Source organism: Panthera uncia (assembly GCF_023721935.1).
Source record: "Panthera uncia isolate 11264 chromosome D3 unlocalized genomic scaffold, Puncia_PCG_1.0 HiC_scaffold_8, whole genome shotgun sequence".
Taxonomy (NCBI): Eukaryota; Metazoa; Chordata; class Mammalia; order Carnivora; family Felidae; genus Panthera; species Panthera uncia.
The window spans coordinates 61,894,531-61,913,467 of NW_026057586.1; the positions used below are offsets into that span (position 1 = coordinate 61,894,531).

At 42.4% G+C, this 18,937-nt stretch overlaps 1 protein-coding gene across 3 annotated transcripts in view; it reads left to right on the forward strand.

The window, feature by feature from the left end:
• Positions 1-18,937, forward strand: part of LDLRAD4 (low density lipoprotein receptor class A domain containing 4) — a 436,727-nt gene that overhangs the window by 42,426 nt on the left and 375,364 nt on the right. For all 3 annotated transcript variants that reach the window (XM_049620496.1, XM_049620498.1, XM_049620499.1), the window contains exon 2: positions 14,831-14,920. The gene's annotated coding sequence lies outside the window, so the exon portion shown is untranslated. The remainder of the gene's footprint in view (positions 1-14,830; positions 14,921-18,937) is intronic.

Genomic DNA, 18,937 nt, shown 5'->3' on the forward strand with positions numbered 1-18,937 from the left:
TGTGTGTGTGTGTGTGTGTGTGTGTGTGTGTGTGTGTGTGTGTGTGTTTTGTTTTTGGTGCGTGTACACAGGCCTGCAACATTAAAAATTACCAGAAGAATGGTCTGTCTTACTTATTTTGAAATCAGCAGCACCAGTTCCACCTGTCACATGTCGTAGTGGGGATCTGAGAAGAATGAGGACAGGACCATGAAGTTTTGCAGGGGAATAGCCTGTGCATGATCATTCACTTTCTAAAGTAACCTGTTCAGAGACCGCATGCTTGAGACGAGCCGTTTTCACTCAGATCCAGCTCCTACACCACACAGCTTGAGATGAATTAGACTCGCTTCAGATGCATTGTGCAGCTCGGCCACTTGTTCATCCTCCCGTTTGCTTCCTTGGGAGTTTGAAGCAGAGGTAGTGGAACCTCACTCAGGTTGGTGGAGGCCAGTGGTGGCCCCCACCCCCGCCCCTGGTAAGCACTGCCCAGCCTTGTCTGGAGGCTTCCCTGGGGCCTGTGGTAGCAGGGAACAGGTTGCCTTGCCAGGAGGACTAATGCAGACTGTGAGTCCTTAACTGTCCTTCCTGAGCTTTGATTTAAGTAGTGTGCAGACCAGTGCATTCCTTCATCAAACTTTAATTCTTATACTTCTCAAGAGGTGCGTGCAGAGAGATTTTTCTAAGGCTAAGACCACAGTGTTGTACTGGCTTCTTTTGTTTTCATACCACATGGCAGAATATTTTGTTATTTCTGTTGATGGGTTGCAGACAGTGCTGACCCTGCCTTTTCTCTGAGTCCCTTCTCTTTCCGGTGCCTCAGTTTCCTCTGTCACCCTCCTCTCCCATTTGGGCCTTTTACTCTAGCTTTCTCCTCTTGACCCTGACCCTTCACCTTTTCCCTCTGCCTCCTGTCTGGCAAGCCATTGTAATTGGGAAGTTGGCCAGTCGCATTGTGTGTTAAGTTCTTGTGGTTGTAATTATTTTCCTTTTCACAAAAATTCCAGTTTTGGATTTCCCAGCTGTTTCGATTCTGGCTAAGTGGGACTTACTTCACCTAAGGATCTGAAAACATGGTGCCAATTGGTCTTTACATGCATACCTGAGTTTGCTGTTCAAGACACCAAGGAAGGGGGAGATATTTTCATAAGTCAGCAGATGCAAAATGGGATGCTTTTGAAATCCGTCTTCTGTCTAGTACTTAGCAGCTAGAGCCTACGGCATGCATTGCATCCTGCCTTTGGCTTGATTTTCCCGTCGTACAACGTTGCTACACCAAAGTTACTTCATGCTTTTTCCTTTTAAGTGTCCCTTTGTCTTTCCTATATCACCAATTTTAGATTATACTGCTTTCTTAAAGGCGGAAGTAGTGCACAGAGTAAAACCCTAACATTTTTAGAAGCTATACAGCATTATATTGTAAACGTGTAAAAATTCTTAACAAAGTTAGTGGTTTGGAAGGATTTCCATGAGAACTCGTTCGGCTAAAAGGTAGTAAATTCCTTAAAATAACTGAACTTTGGCTTATAACAAGGTCATTGTTTGGCAATGTCCACATTTGAAAAAATTTCCAGAGCTAAGAGGAGGAAACGATTCTGAGACAATGTACCGATTTAAAAAATAAAGACAAGAAATTAACGTTTGCATTATTTGCCAATTACTGCTTTCCTTTCTTCCAACTTTTTACCTCAATTCTGAATAAATTGGACCATGTGAAGAATTAGATTAACTTTCCCCCCCTTTTTTTTTTTTTTGATTGAAATTGGTTTTGCAGAAGTGGAAATTTGGCAGCAGGTATGGAAAGTAGCAAATCAGTTTACAGTGTTCTGTGCTTCTTAGTTTAATGAAACCCACAAGAATGAGGAAAGGCTGCATGGCTTCAAATAAGAGAAGGCTCTAGGTAAAAAGTGTAGGTTTTGCCTTTTCTGGAATTTTATTTTTACCCTTATTAGTTCAGTAACATGTAGAACAGCATGTCCAGACTTTAGTTGGGTAATAGTGACCTCCAAATGGGTGGAATTTCAATTCCCAATAGTTATTTTTTGATGATTTGATGGAGAAAAGGCTGGGAAATATTTTCTAAGAATTGTGTAAAATGAAGAGGAATATGGTAATTTAAAAACAACAGCAGGGGTGCCTGGCTGGTTTAGTCAGTAGAGCATATGATCCTTGATCTTAGGGTTGTGAGTTTGAGCCCCACACTGGGTGTAGAAATTACTTAAAAATAAAATCTTAAAAAACAAAATAAAAACAACAACTGTGACCTACTGGGATATAAGCAATTGGCTGATGTTCTAAACTTGACCTCTAATGATGTAGTAGAACCATGTATCTAATTTCAGTTAAAAGGACCAATTAACTTGGGAATATCTGAAACATCTGTGTTCCTTTCAAATAAAATATGGTAGGTGGACATTTTTTTTTGAATGATGGTTTTCATCATCAATATATGTTTTTCAGCCAGCTGGAGCTCTAGCAAGCCTGTTAGACATAGCATGGCTAACCTTTAGTGTATCCAAGTTGGTATTATATGGGTTACTTCCAAATAGATGTTATCTTTTCATCTGTGAATCGTCATAGGTTTCTGTAGGTGGCCCGGTCCTGCTTTCCAAGCCGATTTCCTCTCTGTGTTTCTTTTTTTTTTTTTTTTTTTTAACGTTTTTTATTTATTTTTGGGACAGAGAGAGACAGAGCATGAACGGGGGAGGGGCAGAGAGAGAGGGAGACACAGAATCGGAAACAGGCTCCAGGCTCCGAGCCATCAGCCCAGAGCCTGACGCGGGGCTCGAACTCACGGACCGCGAGATCGTGACCTGGCTGAAGTCGGACGCTTAACCGACTGCGCCACCCAGGCGCCCCTGTGTTTCTTTAACTCCCTCACTTCATTCTTCCCTGTGGCCCTTTCTATTACCACCATTGATGGGTTGCCATCACCTGAAGCCCACATTAAAATGCTTGCGGATATCACCTAAACATCCACCTTCGCAGCAGGTGCTGTCTGCTGGGGGGGTTTGCTGTGTATTTGATGTATTTTTAAAAGTATTTTTATTTATTTATTTACTTTTAATGTTTATTATTCATCTTTGAGAGAGAGAGAGAGAGAGAGAGAGCGCGAGCGCACACAAGCGGGAGAGGGACAGAAAAAGACAGGGAGACACAGAATCTGAAGCAGGCTCCAGGCTTTGAGCTGTCAGCTCAGAGCCCAACATGGGGCTTGAACTTACAAATCTTGAGATCATGATCTGAGCCAAAGTCAGATGCTTAACTGACTGAGCCACCCAGGCACCTCTGATGTATTTGTTTATTTATCTATTCAGAGAGAGAGAGAGTGAGAGCAGGGAGGGGCAGAGAGAGAGGGAGAGAGAATTCCAAACAGGCTGTGCACTGTAAGTGCAGAGCCTGATGCAGGGCTCCGTCTCATGAGCCATGAGGTAATGACCTGAACCAAAATCAAGAGTCAAATGCTTAACCGTCGAGCCACCCAAGAGCCCTGTGCTATGTGTTTGAACATATATTATTAGGGGGGCTAAGGAGGGCTACCTAGATCTGTAAATGACCCAGTGCTTTTCAGTGGTATGTTACTGGACCACCGTATTGGCATCCCCTGGGAGCTTGTTGGAAATGAAGAATCTTGGGGCTCACTACAGACCTTCTGAGTCTGAATCTGTCCTACACTGGAATGCAGAGTGGTGCTTATACTGGTCCCATTTGATTTATTAAAAAAAATTTTTAATGTTCATTCATTTTTGAGATACAGAGTGAGTGGGAGAGGGGCAGAGAGAGAGGGAGACACAGAATCTGAAGCAGGATTCAGGCTCTGAGCTGTCAGCACAGAGCCCCATGTGGGGCTCGAATTCACTGACTGTGAAATCATGACCTGAGCTGAAGTCAGACGCTTAACCGCCTGAACCACTTAGGCAACCTTATACTGGTCCTATTTTTTTTTTTAATTTTTTTTTTTTGAGTTTATTTATTTTTGACAGAGACAGAGTGCCAGCATGAGCTGGGGAAGGGCAGAGAGAGAGGGAGACACAGAATCCGAAGCAGACTCTAGGCTCCAGGCTGTCAGCACAGAGCCTGGCGCGGGGCTCAAACTCACGAACTGTGAGATCATGACCTGGGCTGAAGTTGGACGCTCAACCAACTGAGCCACCCAGGCGCCCCAATACTGGTCCTATTTTAATGACCATTTACAAGTTTATCAAAGCACTGGAAGCCAAAGAAAAAAATCCTTTAGCAATAGAATGTGTTTTCATTAAGTTATTTCAGAATACTGGAGACTTTATTTGATAAGTTCATGCACATATAGTGCAGATACATTTTCTATTTGCCTCCAGCAGAGAACAGTTAGCTCCTTTCTGCTTTCTGGTTAGTCATGAGTCTTGCAGGACTGTGCTGTGAAGGATCATCCTTTAGGACACTCTAAAGTTTTACTAGTAGACTAGAGTTTGGTCTTCTCTGCAGGTTCTGAGGGTAGGTGGACAAAATAGGGGACAGGTGATGTGACAAATGTGAGGTAATTAATTAATTAATAGTTTTTAATCAGTTCAGTGCCTTAACTACTTAAGTGCTTAGACTAGTGTTTTAGCACCGCAACTCATTGGCAGGTCATGAAATCCTTTCAGTAGGTCACACCAGCATTTGAAAAGTGATGTGCAAAAGAAGAGAAGATAGAATGTAGTTCATGTAATAAGTCTAAGTAGTGGTTTTAGAAACTTAAAAAAAAGTTATACATGTGTTTATATACATTTGTATATAAAGATATTTAATATCACAACTCAGTGTATGTATATACATATATGCATTTTCATATATATGTATGTGTATAGATGTATGTATATATACACAAATAAATGTATTAAAGTGTTTGAAAGTACAAAATGACTAGTATCACAGGTGAGTTACAGAGGAAGTATTAAGAAGATGTAATCTATATAGTTTAATAGAGGAGAAAGACCAAACAGAGGTTTATCATTGGCCTACTTTACCAAAATTACAAATAAATATCTAGCTATCAATGAAGAGTAAACATTCTGCCATTTAGAAATATTGGGAAATATAGGGTGTTATGTTGTTTAAACCATTGTAGATATAGAGCTATCATAATACCACCAATAGATTTAAGTATTTAGAATCTAATGAGGTAAAGTCAAGACTAAAATGATTTTGGACTTCATTTGATCTTCACTGCTGATTTATACAACTTTCAGATCTTCTGTATTTTTGGTGTTCTCATGGTAAATGCTCAGGACCTGTATACGTGTAAAGGATGGAGAGGCATCCTTTGAGCCCACTGAATGCTCATTTCCAGGTTCCAGGCATATACTCTTGGTTACTTAGTGTACTGAAGAAGACCTTAGCTACCACTGAAGGTTGAGGAGTCTAGTTTTTGCCTCTTCTCAACCTTCTTTCTGTTCCTATGTCTTTAGCATCTGGCACAGGGCTTGGCATGTTTAACATCTGGTAAGTCCTTGTTGAATGAATGCATGACTCACTAGATGTTCATTTTTCTTGAGTAAATGCCAAGTCCTTACAATTGCCTGCAAGCTCTTGTGACCCCCCACTGCCTCTCTGACCTCATCTCCTGATGCTTTTGCCCTCATTCACTCCATCCAGCCACGCTGCTTCTTTGTTCCTGGACCCCTTTCTGAAATGTTGTTTCTCAAACATCCATGTGCCAGACCCCCTTACCCCTTTCTAGCCTTGCTCAGATATCACCTTCTCAGGGAGCATTCTCTGGCACTGTTTCCTTCTGGCTGTACTGGCTGTCCTCTGTTCTGCTCTGCCCTTGCCTTTCTACATGGCCCTTACCATTTCTGAGCAAGTTGCTTAATTTACCTGTTGAGTAGGTTTATCATTCAACTCTCCACCCTTGTTTTGCTCACTGATATGCCCAAGTGCCTGGAATCGTGTCTGGCACTTGGTGGGTGCTCATACAGCCTGCCAGTGGAGTGCATGGTTAATGAGTTTGAGTGTGGAGTTTGACATACTTGGGTCTCTTCTTTCCACCTCACATGACATGGTGACTTCTCTGGTCTCTTCCTGGAATTTAGCATTGCTCCCTCATAGTACTAGGGATTTAGTGCATAAAACAGCTTTCTACAGAGAATTAGGTCTATATTTAATGTTAAATATTAATAGAGGTCAGTAAAATATTGAGAACAATTTTTATCTTTGGCATATGAAACCAGTCTTGACATTTTATGATAACAGCACAGACTTATTTATGTTTGTCCTGTTTTCCATACTAAATTTTAGAATTTCAGAGAAATAACAATGTGGGTCCTTTTTATTTTTTGATGGTATGTGGTAGAAAAGTTGAGACATAATGGGTCTCCAAAAATATTGCTGCCTCACCAGGCTGGGACTGAGTCTGTTGTGGCTCCTGAGAAGTCCTCGCTGTGCCCTCCCATTGTGCCAGTCTTTGGGGGTCAGGACTCTCATCTGCCAGTGTGGTTCCACAGTATTCACATTTGTTTCTGCCTGTGGAGTGTTCACAGGAAGTGACCAAAAGGGTCTGAAAGAAGTGTGCTTATTGGTGAATGACTTGTTGCTGTTTCCAAACAGAATCATAAAGTCTGAGTTTGAAGAGAATATTACAACAAAAATACACCTTAGTTTTCAAAGGAATTCCCAAGAACAAAGCATATTCTTTTTTTGATACCTCATTGTGCTTTATTTCTTACTATAACCATTTGTTTTGATTTCTCTGTGGATCTGCTAGTAGGATGGAATAGGGCTCAACTCCTGGCTTTGCCTCTTGATAGCTGAATGACCCTGGACAAATCACCTAATTCTCTAGACTCTGGTTGTCTCATCTGTCAACTGGAGATACTAATAACATCCATACAGGGTTGCTGTGAGGATTAAATGAGATAACATACATAGCGTGCCACATGGTGGGAGGCACTGAGCAACGGTTAAATGAATGTTAGCTTTATGGTTATTGTTGCTATTATTACCTAGAAATGAATGACCGAGATGCCTGAGTATCTTTATCTGTTTAATTTTTTCTTGTTATAACTAATTAAGTATCCAAACAGGAGGTCAAAAAGGGCAGAGAACAGAACACTTGGGCCAGAACTCAGAATCCTGAGTATGCAGAGCTGTTTCTTGAAGCAGGCCTGCCTTGCTGTCAGGCATGTTGAAGTCTCAGGGCCCAGTGCTGTGTGGTAGGATATGTGGGTCATTTGGACATTTATCTTTATAATGTCAGTGGCAATTTTTCTTTCTTATGAGGTAGGCTCTGTAATAAGCAGATGCCAATGGCATGGTGGGAGAAGCAAGAGGCCCAGGTCTTTGCCCCTGGGACTTGACTGATCTGTGTGACTTGGTCAGCATGCTTCACCTCCTCTGCTCCTTGGTTTCTTTCTCACTCACACAAAGGGACAGGGCTTGAGACATCAAGTGTGAGAGCTTGTAAGATGTGAAAGGTGGGAGTTTACCTCAAGTCTTCCTCTGAGGCTGCTATTCTGGGGAATGCCAGCTATGGAGATACACGTATGGTTGGGCATTGCACGGTGGGTGGGTGGGTTGGGGGGTACAAGGAAGGAAGTGTATTGTATTAAAAACCCAGAAAATGTGAGACTTGTTTTTAAGAGTTGGTATTCTCATGGAGGAGTCCTGAGTAAACATGAGGAAGGGTATATGCAGACAGCCCAGAACACTGAAAACTGAGTGAGGAGGACTGTGGAGGGTGAGGTAAACCAGGGGGACTTTTGGATAGAGGTACTTCTGTTATGAGTCATATGTATTAGCATCCAGTTTCCTCTGTTCAGAAGCAATGCTGCTCTATCATTTGACTATATTAATACTTATGATCAAATACTAAGGCCCTTACAGTCTCTCTAACACTGTGCCCTGACCTGCAAGGTAGATAACCTTATCTTTATTTGTTAGCTGTTGTGTCTCAGAGATGACGTGATTTGCCCTGGTGTTGCAAGCAGTAAGTGGTGGATCTGGATTTGAACTCAGGGCAGGCTGTGCCTGTGGCTCTTTTACTCTCCCAGTCCACATGCTCATGGAGTTCCTGCGATAGTGACTTGAGTGTTTGATTCCTGTTTTGGCTTGTAATGGATATGGTAACATCTCCATTTGGATGTTCACTAGTATGCTTTAAAGGGTATAATTTGACCCTGAGAACTCCTTCCAGGATGCTTGAGAAATGAGACAGTACTTCATTGCTTAAGAAGCAAAAGAGGATCTTGATGTCTCCCAGTCATTATTGTTAGGGTCAGGCGTAAGGCAGGGTAAAGATAGGAGTCAGAGGCTAACAAATTTTATCAGTCAAAGGCTTTATTTGGGAACTAAGGTCTCAGGCGAGGTCCCGTGACTCAGGGAGGGAGGGAGGGAGGGAGGGAGGGAGGGAGAGAGAGAGAGAGAGAGAGAGAGAGAGAGAGAGAGAGAGAAGTCAGGGAAGTCGCCCCCAGGTGTGGTGGGGTGGGGTTTTTAAGCTGCCCCGGTTCCGGGTTTAGGTCCGGGTGGGTCTTTTTCGTGTCTGGTCGTGCTGTCGCTCGGTGATTGGTTGACCTCCTATTCATTCTGACACGCTGCTAGGGGGCTTTTCATTGAGTTGCTCTGGCAAGATGGCCGTCCCCTCTACTGTGGTTCCAAGGACATCCTAACAATTATCAAGTTTTTCATTACTTTAAAGTATTTTGTGATCTTTTGTGGAGGTGTCAGCCTTTGTCTTTTCCCCCTACAGTTTGGAAATATCTAGGAAACTTCATTGTTGGATTTGAATGTCACTTAAAAGAAATCATCCCCTTTGTTATAGTTTCTTGAAGGGGCTCATGCTAGCGTTGTTGAAAACTTTTTTCACCTTTTGTGCTTTGGAACATTTAGTTCTGCCTTTACGGGTCCTGAAGCATTCCATCTTAAGATTTTCCAAGCGTACTCAGCGCGTGCCTGCGCGCGTGCCTACTACTGTGCGTGCGCGCTCATGTGCATCTGTGCGCGCGTGAATGCGTCGGTCACCTTACGCGGCAGGAGCCTGGGATGCCATGTTGGCTTTGATGCTGTCTTGCTGTGCAGGGTTGCCCAAGGGTGGCTTTGTCCTAGTTTCCTCGTAGGTAGTTCAGGCCTTTATAAAGCTTAGCTGTGGGAGCTTCAGAACTTTTGCAGCCTGAAGAGCTCAAGCCAAAACAGCAGGGAAGATAGGAAAACCTACCTGTTTAGCCATAGGCAGATGGACTGTTTTTGCTTTGATTGAAAGATTTTCCTTGGTTGAAGGGTGAGGCGGGGCAGGGAAGCCTGTGAAGGTCCGTTGGCCACTCCACTGCCCTGTGAGTGCAGCCCTCGAAGTTGTTCCTGTCCTTCGCTGGCTGGGAGGAAGTGTGAGTGTGGGAGCCCCCCTGCACTGCCTTACTCCAGTGTTCGAACCCCGTGAGGGTCTTTGGGGGGCAGGTCTTTGAGAAGGCTAGCCACTTCAGCTATACCCCAGGAAAGGTCCCCTTGTACGGTCCTCTGTGCTCCAAAAGATGACTTTTGGGTGTGGCTATCGCCGTGCTTTATTTCTTCCTGGCAAGCAAAGTGGGACTGTTTCTTTGTTGCATCTGCTTTAAAGAGGTCCTTCGTTTCTATTTTGGGAACAGAATCTCTGTTAGAAGTAAGCTAGACAGCCGACAGAAGGCGGCTGGCTTTGGGATCCCTCTCGATAGTCCTGGTCCTGGCTGGCTTCGTTGTTGGCTGGGAGTTGCCCAAAGCCGCCCTCTTCAAGTGCATTCCTGGATTTTGAAAGGCAGGGATGAAATGGTCGGTGATGCTTTGTTAACATGCAATTTGTCAAACTCTTAGTTCTGGCCCTGAGGCTGGAGCCTGTATTCATTAGCTTTGCATTTCACCCTGGGCTCTGCCGGGAGGCTGCTGGCGGTGCTCCCTGACTGCCTGACCCTTCCCCAGGGCAGAGTCAGCTAGTGAGAGATCCTTGAGCTTGGTACTTGGGCTGCAAAAACATACCTCTGGCCCAGTACTTCTTGGCATCAGTTTACTCTGAACTCAGTCCCCCAGAGAAAGACACCAACTGTATGGCAGTTATGGGTTGAATAAATGCACACGTGCCTTTTATGCCCTCAAGACATGCCTGATAAAAATTTTTATGCATCTGTGGTAGAAGTGTAGTTCCATCCTTAAGGAACGTCTCAACATTTCTGAAAACTGATGTAGAGCAAGTACAGTTTTGGGAAGGAGACCTCTGTTTTCTGTTTTTCTTGATCTGTTTCCGTAGCACCAAATAAGTATATTAACTACTACTTTGTGTTTTTTCCTCTCCCGACTTATAATTTACACAAAATGGCTCTCTCGTCTCCAGGCATCATTGTGTTTTAAATGACTCCAGTTCCTAGCTGGAGCCAGACCTGTTTTAGAGAAAGAAAGCATGCAACTAGATTTCTCTCTTAACCTTTGTCTGCAACAAATGTCTTCCTTTATTTTAAAGCGAGTGAGAATGCTGTGAAGGTTAAGAAGAAATGCGCCTCTCTTCCCTTATGATTTTTCAGTCTACTGCCACTTATGTATCTCCTTGGGGCAAGGGAGGTGACCTCCTTGCTTCATATTACTTTCCAGGAATATCTGCAACTCTGCCTCTTGCGCTGCCTCTCACTAGCTCATGGTTTTCAAACTGTGGCCACTCAACCTACAGTACTAGGTAAACTTCTGGAAACGTGTCAGGAACATGGCACTCAGAAGAAGATGGTTTGAGGCTAGTGAGATCATCATCCCCACAGGACCATACTTTATCACTTAGGAATATCACTTAATATTCCTCAAATATTTAGAGCAGCATGGTATGGTACATGTGTGAAGAACTCTTCCAGCATCTTCTCTGAGGGTCTATGTTCATTAATTCTTTTTAGGGTCTTTCTCTTGGGTGAACCATTCTTCTGAAGGCTTAATTTCCTTTGTGGGGGCATAATATTAACGCCCAGTCTTCTTATTTTGAAGCACTGGAGTTTGTGTTGAGCTGTATTTGTGAGATTATGGAAAAGGCATGCACTTATTAGAGCTGAGGGTGGAGGGAACAGGGTGGGGACTATAAACTGGGTCTGTTTCTTTCTTTGCACGGGGAGGGGTCAGCTCAGTGACCCCTTCAGTTCCCTGTAGTGGGTCATTGATTATTTTCACACAGAAGAGTTGGGCCCAAGAGAGTTAAAATTATGCTGAGAAGAAGAGGTGAATTTATTGAAATTCTCTGCCTCCTATGTCATGGAACTGGTGTTTTTCATTTTTCTTGGCTTGAGTGAGAGAAATCTGCTGCCTGAGAGGCTCAGCACCAGGGAGTAAACCCTGGAGATAATGTTAAGGTTTACTGAGTGATTTATGGGGGAGTTGGAATATATAATACAATCATGCATATAGATTTCAGGAGAGTAGTGAATGAAGTTTTTATTTTGTGGTCTTTTAAGTAATTTAACTGATTTGAATGTTTTAAAAATCACTCTTTTATTAAACTAGTCCTTTCAAAATCTAAAATAAAGCTTTAGTCACAGTCTTCTTTATAATAAAAAAACAGTAATTTATCTCTTAAGGAGAGCAGAAACAATAGATTTACATATGCAACTTTTATTTTAAACAGGGCTTAAGGGGTACATGGGTGGCTCAATCAGTTAAGTGTCCGACTCTTGGTTTCAGCTTAGGTCATGATCTCAAAGTTCGGTGAGTTCGAGCCCTGCATCAGCCCTGCTCCTGCACTGACAGTGCAGAGCCTGCTTGAGATTCTCTGTCTCCTGTCTCTGTCCCTCTCCTGCTCACACACTTGCTCTCAAAACAAACAAACAAACAAACACAAACCAAAAAATACCCACTAAAAAAATAAATTGGGCTTAAGTAAAATCTTGCTTAAAAGAATTAAAAAGCATCAGTTTAAAAAAAATCGTGGGGTGCCTGGGTGGCTTAGTTGGTTAAGTGTCCAACTTTGGCTCAGGTTATGATATTGGGGTTCACAGGTTCGAGCCCCGTGTTGGGTTCTGTGCTGACAACGCAGAGCCTGGAGCCTGCTTCAGATTCCGTGTCGCCCTCTCTCTCTGCTCCTCTCCAGCTCACACTCTGTCTATCTCTCAAAACTAATAAAAAAAAACATTAAAAAATTAAAAATAAAAAAATGTTAAAGCCCTTTTGTCAGGAAGTTGGATTAGCATTTTGTTTCATAATTAGAGTTGGGTTTTTTGACTTACACAGGTTTTTCCATTTTGGTTGGGAGTGAATGATTGATATGAATGGAAAACTAAGAGTGAGTCACAAATTCTTACTTTGGAAAATTTCTTAGGGATTTGTTGTTGTGGTTGTTGTTTTTAACCTTTAGCTAAATGCCAGAAAAGTGGCAGCGGTATTTGGCAAAAGTAGTGACTACTGAGAAACATTTGTAAGCATTGACTCAGGTTCACAGGTACAGTGAATTAACCTGTACTGGAGTAATTGTGGATTCATCATTTGGGGATAGAGCATGAGGCTGTGTCTTCCACCTATTTTGTAATTAATTTAGGGGCACCTAGGTGGCTCAGTCGGTTGAGCGTCCGACTTTGGCTCAGGTCATGATCTTGAGGTTTGTGAGTTCAAGCCCTGTGTCGGGCTCTGTGCTGACAGCTCAGAGCCTGGAGTCTGTTTCAGATTCTGTGTTTCCCTCTCTCTCTGCCCCTCCCCAACTTGCGCTCTCTCTCTCTCTCTCTCTCTCTCTCTCTCTCTCTCTCTTTCTCTTCCTCTCAAAAATAAATAAGAACATAAAAAAATTAATTTAGAGGCTCTGAGCTCTGCTTTGAAGGATTGTATAAATTCTATTGCTTTGGCTTTATTGCAGTAAACCCAGAGATCGACAAATCATAACTCTTTTAATTTGGTTTATTTAAAAAAAATGTTAAGGCCCTCCCAGGTGTCACATACTCTAAGGGGATGCCAGGATGATGATGATGTGGTTCTTGTCCACCAGGAGCTCATTGTCAAGAAGGAGAAATAAATTTTCACTTATGGCTGGATGAGGCAGGTAGGAAGCGTTGTTCAGTTGTACCAGTTACGGATGCATGTAATATATATGTATTTAAGTATATCCCTATACTTAATTATGAAGTTAAATTCATTTTCTATTGCTGCATAACAAATTGCCATAAAAATGTCTTAAACCAGCACCCATAAATTATCTCATAGTTTCCATGGGTCAGGAGTTTGGGCATGGCTTAAATGGTTCTTTGCTCAGGATCTCAGAAGTCTGCAGTCAAGGTGTGGGCCTCGAGGTATGAGTGAGAAGAATCCACTTCTAAGATCATTTAAATTGTTGACAGAATTCATTTCCTTGTAGCTATCGGACTGATGCTCCTTTTTCTTTGCTGGATATCTCTCTCTCAGCTCCTGGAGGTCTCTGCAGTTCCTTGCCATGTGGCCTTTTCACAGGCCCTGTCACGATATAGCAGCTTCTTCAGAGCTAGAAAGGGAGTCTGTCACTCTTTAGTCTGCTGAGATGGAGTCTTATATAGCATTGCCTGATCAAGGGAATGACATGTCATTACTTTTGCCATATTTTGTTGGTTAGAAGCAAGTCACAGGTTTGCCTGCACTCAAGAGTAATTTTGCCCACCAAGGTACATTTCTGATTATTTGACCAACTTCTTTTCCCAATTAATCTGAACATTTGAATCCTAGGAAGACTGATGATAGCAGTCCCAGTTGGGGAATAAAAACTACTGTTTGGAAAACCAGAAGTGGATTGTTTCTTCTCTTAGCAGATAGAAAACAGGAGGAGAAAGTAATGTCTGTGGGTTCACAGTATTGATAGTAAGGGGTTACATAAAAACAGCGACCTGTTTGGCTCATGTGTTCAGGGTGGACCTCCATAGGAATCTCTCAGGATCCTCTGGCTAGACGTAGTTATTTTTTGTCCGGATGTCTTAGCATTGGCTGATCACCCAGGAGTGACATATGGCAGGAACACACTTTGAGGGACAAGTCTCCTGGAGGGTACACTATAGCACACAAACTAGACAGATGGTAGCTTATTCAACCTTGGACAGGAGTGTAATCCTACACATTGGCAGGCTGGGTGCTGAGAGGTGCTTGTGGTATCTGAGGCAGAGCTGACTGAGTTTACCTGAAACTGCTTTGTAAGGCACAAGGCAGTCACCTTATATGACCTGGAGTGTGTGATGCACACAGAGCATACTCATCGAGTTGGGGTGAGGATGATCGTGATAGATTGTGTGAACTGGAACTGGACAAAGTCTAGAGCTCCAGACTGGAGGATGTTTTACCTGCAAGGTGAAGGGCAGGTGGAAAGACAAGTCTTTCAGACAGAACCATGGATGTTCACCCTAGGGTCTTCACTAAGCAGGGGTCAGTGTTGCTTCCGCAAAATTAAACATATTGCATGGGAGGAAAAAGGTGCCACTGGGCCTGCCTCTCTTTACAGTTAAGGATTGTGTGGATCCATGTGCTTACAAGATGATTTGGACTGTTAAGAAAGAAAGTGGGCTTTACAGAGCCATACTTAGTACGTCTATGATTAGAACCCCCCCCACCCTCCAAATCCAATAAGGACATTGTTCATAATTTGTTCTTGGTCCTTCATTGAAGAAAAGGTCTGTGTGTTTGGAGAATGAATCATATCTCTTTTGTTTGGAAGATAAGAACAGGGGCCCCTTGTGGATGCTAGAGAACTGATAGGGGGATTTTGTCCCTAGCTCAGTCATGTCCCTTATCTGAGATTTTTTTGCTGTAATTCTCTCTTCATTATTTGATGCTTATCTTTGTGTTCTTCTTTTATTCATTTTAGTAATTGTGGCTCAACTGTTTTTTGGAACTTGGGGAAAGGGATAGTCTGTTAAGAGAAACCATGAAATGGCTCACTGAAATTCTTTATTTTTCCTTTTAGCAGTTCAAGCTCTATATTTGTAACATCACACTGCTATCTCCTGATTGGACCATTTTCAAGAACTCACATCTTTTTCATACAGCTTAAAAGGTGAGTAGAACTTAAGACTCTTCTCTTTGATGTTTGTGAAGCAAAGCTTGTCACAGTGCTAACCTCTTAAGAAAGTCGTGTAATTTCTAGGCACAAAAACTATTTACTAATTTAGTTTTTTCTGGTACGAGGAAAGTTGCATGATATCAGATTGAATGTGGCTTTTCTTTTTTGTTTATAATTCACTTTGGGCTGTGAATGTATATAAAATATGTATTTCTAGATTTACTGAAAAAATAGTCTTACTGTTCAACTTGTATTTGTTGCTGAGCCTGAGCATTTAAAGCCCAGATACTTAAAAACATTTAAGGTCAGTGGGAAATGGGATTCTTTCTTTCTCATTCTAAATTCTTTGTTTTGTTTGATTTCCTACTTCATAAAATGAGGATAACAGTGGGATTGCCATGAGAAATAAATGAGCCATCATACTTAATACAGCATCTGGCATATAGCATACACTAAATAAATACTAGTTCCTTTCTCTTTCTTAGCTATTGTGACATCAGGTGGGTAGGTTTTTCTTTCCCTGTATTGATAGCCTGTATGGTTTATACTGTGAAGTGGGGGGGGGGGGGGGGGGGTGACCTAATTTGCTGCATTTGGTCTTACATTTGTGTGCCTGTGTGTTTCTGTTGGAGAGTGGGTGAGCATTGGGTTATCTGGAAGCTTAGGTGATCCCTATGTATTTTGGTCATCTCTGGACATCCTCAGATCCAAAGATCAATTCAAAGGCTGCCCTTGTTGGGGGACAGTCAGTGAAGGTGCTGGGAGGGTGCCAGGAGCATCCTACCCTGCCTCAGCTTGCCTGCCCTGAGCTTTTCACTTTAGGTGTACCTCTTTAGCTCTTGGTGCCTCTGTTTTGTCAACTCTTAATTGATTTTAGTGATTCTTGTTCTGCCTAATTGCTAGGCTGTAGGGAACATTAAATGAAAAAATACATGAGGGTCTTCAGGAAAGTAAGAAACTCTGTAAAATATAAGGTGCAACTTTTTCCTAAAATGTAATATGCCAGGTATGACTCATTGTTTATTCCAAGTTTCTTACTAGAATGTAAGCTTTAAAAGGGCAAGAATCTCCCTCCTTCCCTTCTACTGCCTAAAGCAGTGCCTGGTACAAAGGAGCTCAGTAGAACTTTTGTCAAATGAAATGAATTGATAAAGACACTCCCCTCCCCCACTGGAGCATATCCAAGCTTTTTTATTTGTGGTTGCATTTGGAAATAGATGAGGCAATCTATTAATGTGCTCCCTCACTGAGGCACACAGACCCTTGAATTTAAATGGACTTTTCATAGTGTGGACCCTTCCTAAAACTAAGTGCTATGAAGCCCGCGGTATGTAACAACCCACACTCTCTGAGTCCATGTTGGGTGCATTTCCTTTCTGTTGTTGAGTGGGTGCAATTTGTATGTGTTTCTTTCCTGAGTGGATTTTACTATTAAGTATCTGAAATATACTTTACTTTCAGATATTTTATTCAGATCCTTTATTTTCAGATATTCTACTATCAGGTATTTCAAGCCCATTTGATGTGCTATTCCAGGGTAGGTGGTAAGCTTTCATGGGGAGTATTCCAGCTATGTGCCTTAAAGATATATTCGGTGACTGACGAAATATTTCTTATTCATGTGATTCTTTATTGCCTCATAGGGCAGCATTTTGAGAATCCCTTACCTTCCCTTACTTGGTGAGTGTTGATGAATTGTGCTATTTTTCTTCCATAATTTGGCATACCCACCACCACCTTAAGGTGGGAGGCAGCAACTCATCTCTACCAGGGCCGAAGAGAGTGCAGGCATAACTTAGTTTCTTTTCCATCATCTCAGATACAGTTCTCTTTAACTTTACTTACCGAAAACTAAAACCATCTTCACTTAGAATTTTACTGGGTAACCAGAGCTACCACTGGACTATGCTCCTAAGGACAGTGCAGCTTTATTTATAAAATTTTGACAAATGTAGACATATACTTGCAAATTACATAAAAACCCGATTTCCCCCCATATATGGAGTTACCTCATTCTGTCAGCTATTTTAAGCAACTTTCAAAATTGGTAATGGAAAACTTTTTCTTGACTACATTCCTCTATATGGATTTTAAATGAAATACAAAGCTTTGTTGCTCCTTATGAACATTAGAATAGTTGAAGAACAGACCCCTGTCTGCAGAACTGCATGTTGCTTTGTGTATCTCGGGTCACTTTCAAGCACATACTTGGATTCTGAGGTGTTGCAAGAACTTTCACACCTCTAAAATAGGTTCTTACAGCTGACTGTCCTGGAATTTATATTTGCTTTGTTACTTGTAAAATTCTGTCTCTCAAAGCTCACAGCTGGACCGTGAGACATTCCTAAGTGCCGATAAGATGGACAGGTGGCATTACCACTGTGCTTCAATTACTTGGCTGGATTTTTGCATTAACTGCAGAATGTGCTTGTCTTACTGAACAGTGGGTTTTTTGGACTTGGTTCTAAAATGGAGTTGGGTCCCCATGTTTAGGTTGTTATTAAATGTATTTCAGAATTTTAACCTCTCCGATAAATTTGAAGACAGATGCCTCTTCAGTGTGTCACATTTGTAAAGTGTAGTTGGAAACACGGCCTTTGGCTCAAATTCTGTCCTTGCCACTTTCATTCACGTTTTTACTCTGACAAGTCCTAAGCCTCTCTGAGTCTGAGCTTTTCTCATCTTTAAATGGAATAATATTTATCTTGTGGGATTTTTGTGAAGATGCCTCATTCGGCATTCATGCATAGTGGGAGTTCAATAAAATGCCAGTTATTTGCCATCCAAATACTAGCTCTTACTCAAGCACCATGTGCTGGCAGGATCAGAGGAGGAGAAGGAGCAGAGGCGCAGACCTCTCTGTCCTCTCTCAGGGTGAAGGAGGTTTGCTGAGAAATTTCCTGAGGCATCTTCTTGCTGGAGCCAGGTGTGGTGGATTGCTGGTGCTGGTGACTTGACTGAGCACAGTGCCTCTGGGATATAGGTGAAGAAATCCCTAATTCAAGCTTTTTGCACCATTTCCTGTCTTTGTCATGAAAGAAGAAATCTCAGACTTAGATCTGGTTGGCTCTCAGCACAGATGAAAAAGGTTCAGATGGGGAAAATCCCACCTCTCTTTTGGTTTCCTTTAAGGTCCTTAAAGGACCTGAAGTAGCTGGTGAGGAATTGGGAGCCTTGTGAAAGTCTTCCTGCATAAGACCTGTGGTCCCAGTGGGGAGATACTCCAGCATTAAAACATCACCTCAGATACCAGCCTGGCATTCCTGACTTCTTGGCTTTGTGTTAAATTTAAACTTTTAAAGTTTAAAAACCAAAGAGGATCAATAGTGCTGGGAGAAGCAACACCTTTGAGTGTAGGTCCCTGCTTTCTACACTGGTAAATAAAGCAATGCCTATTTTCTCCAGATGTTTCCTTGGCATGTGCAGTAAAATAGATTAAACTGTGAAAATGTGATCAAACAAAAACATTTGGAGCTGTGGTATAAATGACCATATTGTGCTGGAGGTTCCCTAACTTGAAGGAAAATTTAAACTCTGCTTTACAATTAGGTTAGGATCATTCAAAGGCTGCACTGAAACTTCCTGTCTGTGTGAGAAGCCAGACAGTGGTGGACCGGTGCCTCTCTGGCCTTCTAGTTTGTCGTTAGAGAAGTGACACCAAAGTTCCCAGTGGGAGGGGTCCTGGGAGGGATCCCAGGTTGACTAGTTCCGGGTTGCCCCTGGGCTTCCGAAAGAGTTTTTGGGTTCTCGAGGCCTCATTCAGGCCCTCCTGCTTCCCACTTCCTTTCCCTTCTCTCTCCTCTGTGTCAGGGACCTCAGGTCTGAAGTCCATCTCACTGCTTTCCCCTCATTCTTTAGATTTAAGTTTAAGAGTGGCAAAAGAAAAATCGAAACTCAGCAAGAGCATCAGGGATGCTTTGTGCCATGTTTGAATTAGGAAAAACCAGCAATGTGAAGAGGAAGTCCAACAAGCAGGAGCACCACTTTTAGAGACAGGGAAGAGAAACTTGT